The sequence below is a fragment of the Vanacampus margaritifer genome, unplaced genomic scaffold (assembly GCF_051991255.1).
Source record: "Vanacampus margaritifer isolate UIUO_Vmar unplaced genomic scaffold, RoL_Vmar_1.0 HiC_scaffold_25, whole genome shotgun sequence".
Classification (NCBI taxonomy): Eukaryota; Metazoa; Chordata; class Actinopteri; order Syngnathiformes; family Syngnathidae; genus Vanacampus; species Vanacampus margaritifer.
Genome location: NW_027520735.1, coordinates 1,021,411 through 1,026,675, shown reverse-complemented (window position 1 = coordinate 1,026,675; position 5,265 = coordinate 1,021,411).

Below are 5,265 nucleotides of genomic sequence, written 5' to 3'. Positions count from 1 at the left end.
CTAGGGTTTTACATTAGGGTTAGGGTTTCAAACTAGGGTTTTACATTAGGGTTAGGGTTTCAAACTAGGGTTTCAATTTAGGGTTAGGGTTTCAAACTAGGGTTTATCATTAGGGTTAGGGTTTCAAACTAGGGTTTTACATTAGGGTTAGGGTTTGAAACTAGGGTTTAACATTAGGGTTAGGGTTTCAAACTAGTGTTTTACTTTAGGGTTAATGCTTCAAACTAGGGTTTTACATAAGGGTTAGCGTTTTAAACTAGGGTTTCACATTAGAGTTAGGATTTCAAACTAGGGTTTCACATTAGAGTTAGGATTTCAAACAGGGGTTTCAAATTAGGGTTAGGGTTTCAAACAAGGGTTTCAAATTAGGTTTAGGGTTTCAAACTAGGGTTTTACATTAGGGTTAGGGTTTCAAACTAGGGTTTATCATTAGGGTTAGGGTTTCAAACTAGGGTTTCAAATTAGGGTTAGGGTTACAAACAAGGGGTTTTACATTAGGGTTAGGGTTTCAAACTAGGGTTTCAAATTAGGGTTAGGATTTCAAACTAGGGTTTTACATTAGGGTTAGGGTTTCAAACTAGGGTTTAACATTAGGGTTAGGGTTTCAAACTAGGGTTTCAAATTAGGGTTAGGGTTACAAACAAGGGGTTTTACATTAGGGTTAGGGTTTCAAACTAGGGTTTTACATTAGGGTTAGTGTTTCAAACTCGGGTTTAAAATTAGGGTTAGGGTTTCAAACAAGGGTTTTACATTAGGGTTAGTGTTTCAAACTAGGGTTTTAAATTTGGGTTAGGGTTTCAAACTAGGGTTTTTTATGAGGGTTAGGGTTTCAAACTAAGGTTTCACATTAGAGTTAGGATTTCAAACAGGGGTTTCAAATTAGGGTTAGGGTTTCAAACTAGGGTTTTACATTAAGGTTTGGGTTTCAAACTAGGGTTTAACATTAGGGTTAGGGTTTCAAATTAGGGTTAGGGTTTCAAATTAGGGTTAGGGTTACAAACAAGGGGTTTTACATTAGGGTTAGGGTTTCAAACTAGGGTTTTACATTAGGGTTAGGGTTTCAAACTCGGGTTTAAAATAAGGGTTAGGGTTTCAAACTAGGGCTTTACATTAGGGTTAGGGTTTCAAACTATTGTTTTACATTAGGGTTAGGGTTTCAAACTAGGGTTTTACATTAGAGTTAGGGTTACAAACTAGGGTTTTACATTAGGGTTAGGGTTTCAAACTATTGTTTTACATTAGGGTTAGGGTTTCAAACTAGGGTTTTACATTAGAGTTAGGGTTACAAACTAGGGTTTTACATTAGGGTTAGGGTTTCAAACTAGGGTTTTACATTAGGGTTAGGGTTTCAAACTATGGTTTTACATTAGGGTTAGGGTTTCAAATTAGGGTTTAACATTAGGGTTAGCGTTTCAAACTGTTGTTTTACATTAGGGTTAATGCTTCAAACTAGGGTTTTACATTAGGGTTAGGGTTTTAAACTATGGTTTCAAATTAGATTTGGGGTTTCAAACTAGGGTTTTACATTAGAGTTAGCGTTTCAAACTAGTGTTTTACATTAGGGTTAGTGCTTCAAACTAGGGTTTTACATTAGGGTTAATGCTTCAAACTAGGGTTTTACATTAGGGTTAGGGTTTCAAACTAGGGTTTTACATTAGTGTTAGGTTTTCAAACTAGGGTTTTACATTTGGGTTAGGGTTACAAACTAGGGTTTTACATTAGGTTTAGGGTTTCAAACTAGGGTTTCAAATTAGGCTTAGCGTTACAAACAAGGGGTTTTACATTAGGGTTAGGGTTTCAAACTAGGGTTTTACATTAGGGTTAGGGTTTCAAACTCGGGTTTAAAATAAGGGTTAGGGTTTCAAACTAGGGCTTTACATTAGGGTTAGGGTTTAAAACTAGGGTTTCAAATTAGGCTTAGGGTTTCAATCTAGGGTTTTGTTTTAGGGTTAGGGTTTCAAACAAGGGTTTTACATTAGGGTTAGGGTTTCAAACTATTGTTTTACATTAGGGTTAGGGTTTCAAACTAGGGTTTTACATTAGAGTTAGGGTTACAAACTAGGGTTTTACATTAGGGTTAGGGTTTCAAACTAGGGTTTTACATTAGGGTTAGGGTTTCAAACTATGGTTTTACATTAGGGTTAGGGTTACAAACAGGGGTTTTACATTAGGGTTACGCTTTCAAACTAGGGTTTTACATTAGGGTTAGGGTTTCAAACTAGGGTTTCAAATTAGGGTTAGAGTTTCAAACTAGGGTTTTACATTAGGGTTACTGCTTCAAACTAGGGTTTTACATTAGGGTTAGGGTTTCAAACAAGGGTTTTACATTAGGGTTAGGGTTTCAAACTAGGGTTTAACATTAGGGTTAGGGTTCCAAACTAGGGTTTTACATTAGTGTTAAGGTTACAAACTAGGGTTTTACATTAGGGTTAGGGTTTCAAACTAGGGTTTCAAATTAGGGTTAGGGTTTCAAACTAGGGTTTCAAATTAGGGTTAGGGTTTTAAACTAGGGTTTATCATTAGGGTTAGGGTTTTAAACTAGGGTTTATCATTAGGGTTAGGGTTTCAAACTAGGGTTTTACATTAGGGTTAGGGTTTCAAACTAGGGTTTCTAATTAGGGTTAGGGTTTCAAACTAGGGTTTTATATTAGGGTTAGGGTTTCAAACTAGGGTTTCAAATTAGGTTTAGGGTTTCAAACAAGGGTTTTACATTAGGGTTAGGGTTTCAAAACAGGGGTTTTAAATTAGGGTTAGGGTTTCAAACTTGGGTTTTACATTAGGTTTAGGGTTTCAAACTAGGGTTTCAAATTAGGGTTTGGGTTTCAAATTGAGGTTTTACATTAGGATTAGGGTTACAAACTAGGGTTTTACATTAGGGTTAGGGTTTCAAACTAGGGTTTCAAATTAGGTTTGGGGTTTCAAACTAGGGTTTTACATTAGGGTTAGGGTTTCAAACTAGGGTTTTACATTAGCGCTAGGGTTTCAAACTAGGGTTTTACATTAGGGTTAGGGTTTCAAACTAGGGTTTTACATTAGGGTTAGGGTTTCAAACTAGGGTTTCAATTTAGGGTTAGGGTTTCAAACTAGGGTTTATCATTAGGGTTAGGGTTTCAAACTAGGGTTTTACATTAGGGTTAGGGTTTGAAACTAGGGTTTAACATTAGGGTTAGGGTTTCAAACTAGTGTTTTACTTTAGGGTTAATGCTTCAAACTAGGGTTTTACATAAGGGTTAGCGTTTTAAACTAGGGTTTCACATTAGAGTTAGGATTTCAAACTAGGGTTTCACATTAGAGTTAGGATTTCAAACAGGGGTTTCAAATTAGGGTTAGGGTTTCAAACAAGGGTTTCAAATTAGGTTTAGGGTTTCAAACTAGGGTTTTACATTAGGGTTAGGGTTTCAAACTAGGGTTTATCATTAGGGTTAGGGTTTCAAACTAGGGTTTCAAATTAGGGTTAGGGTTACAAACAAGGGGTTTTACATTAGGGTTAGGGTTTCAAACTAGGGTTTCAAATTAGGGTTAGGATTTCAAACTAGGGTTTTACATTAGGGTTAGGGTTTCAAACTAGGGTTTAACATTAGGGTTAGGGTTTCAAACTAGGGTTTCAAATTAGGGTTAGGGTTACAAACAAGGGGTTTTACATTAGGGTTAGGGTTTCAAACTAGGGTTTTACATTAGGGTTAGTGTTTCAAACTCGGGTTTAAAATTAGGGTTAGGGTTTCAAACAAGGGTTTTACATTAAGGTTAGGGTTTCAAACTAGGGTTTTACATTAGGGTTAGGGTTTCAAACTAGGGTTTTACATTAGAGTTAGGGTTACAAACTAGGGTTTTACATTAGGGTTAGGGTTTCAAACTAGGGTTTTACATTAGGGTTAGGGTTTCAAACTATGGTTTTACATTAGGGTTAGGGTTTCAAACTATTGTTTTACATTAGGGTTAGGGTTTCAAACTAGGGTTTTACATTAGAGTTAGGGTTACAAACTAGGGTTTTACATTAGGGTTAGGGTTTCAAAATAGGGTTTTACATTAGGGTTAGGGTTTCAAACTATGGTTTTACATTAGGGTTAGGGTTACAAACTAGGGTTTTACATTAGGGTTACGCTTTCAAACTAGGGTTTTACATTAGGGTTAGGGTTTCAAACTAGGGTTTCAAATTAGGGTTAGAGTTTCAAACTAGGGTTTTACATTAGGGTTACTGCTTCAAACTAGGGTTTTACATTAGGGTTAGGGTTTCAAACAAGGGTTTTACATTAGGGTTAGGGTTTCAAACTAGGGTTTAACATTAGGGTTAGGGTTCCAAACTAGGGTTTTACATTAGTGTTAAGGTTACAAACTAGGGTTTTACATTAGGGTTAGGGTTTCAAACTAGGGTTTCAAATTAGGGTTAGGGTTTCAAACTAGGGTTTCAAATTAGGGTTAGGGTTTTAAACTAGGGTTTATCATTAGGGTTAGGGTTTCAAACTAGGGTTTTACATTAGGGTTAGGGTTTCAAACTAGGCTTTCTAATTAGGGTTAGGGTTTTAAACTAGGGTTTATCATTAGGGTTAGGGTTTCAAACTAGGGTTTCTAATTAGGGTTAGGGTTTCAAACTAGGGTTTTATATTAGGGTTAGGGTTTCAAACTAGGGTTTCAAATTAGGGTTAGGGTTTCAAACAAGGGTTTTACATTAGGGTTAGGGTTTCAAAACAGGGGTTTTAAATTAGGGTTAGGGTTTCAAACAAGGGTTTTACATTAGGTTTAGGGTTTCAAACTAGGGTTTCAAATTAGGGTTTGGGTTTCAAATTGAGGTTTTACATTAGGATTAGGGTTACAAACTAGGGTTTTACATTAGGGTTAGGGTTTCAAACTAGGGTTTCAAATTAGGTTTGGGGTTTCAAACTAGGGTTTTACATTAGGGTTAGGGTTTCAAACTAGGGTTTTACATTAGCGCTAGGGTTTCAAACTAGGGTTTTACATTAGGGTTAGGGTTTCAAACTAGGGTTTTACATTAGGGTTAGGGTTTCAAACTAGGGTTTCAATTTAGGGTTAGGGTTTCAAACTAGGGTTTATCATTAGGGTTAGGGTTTCAAACTAGGGTTTTACATTAGGGTTAGGGTTTGAAACTAGGGTTTAACATTAGGGTTAGGGTTTCAAACTAGTGTTTTACTTTAGGGTTAATGCTTCAAACTAGGGTTTTACATAAGGGTTAGCGTTTTAAACTAGGGTTTCACATTAGAGTTAGGATTTCAAACTAGGGTTTCACATTAGAGTTAGGATTTCAAACAG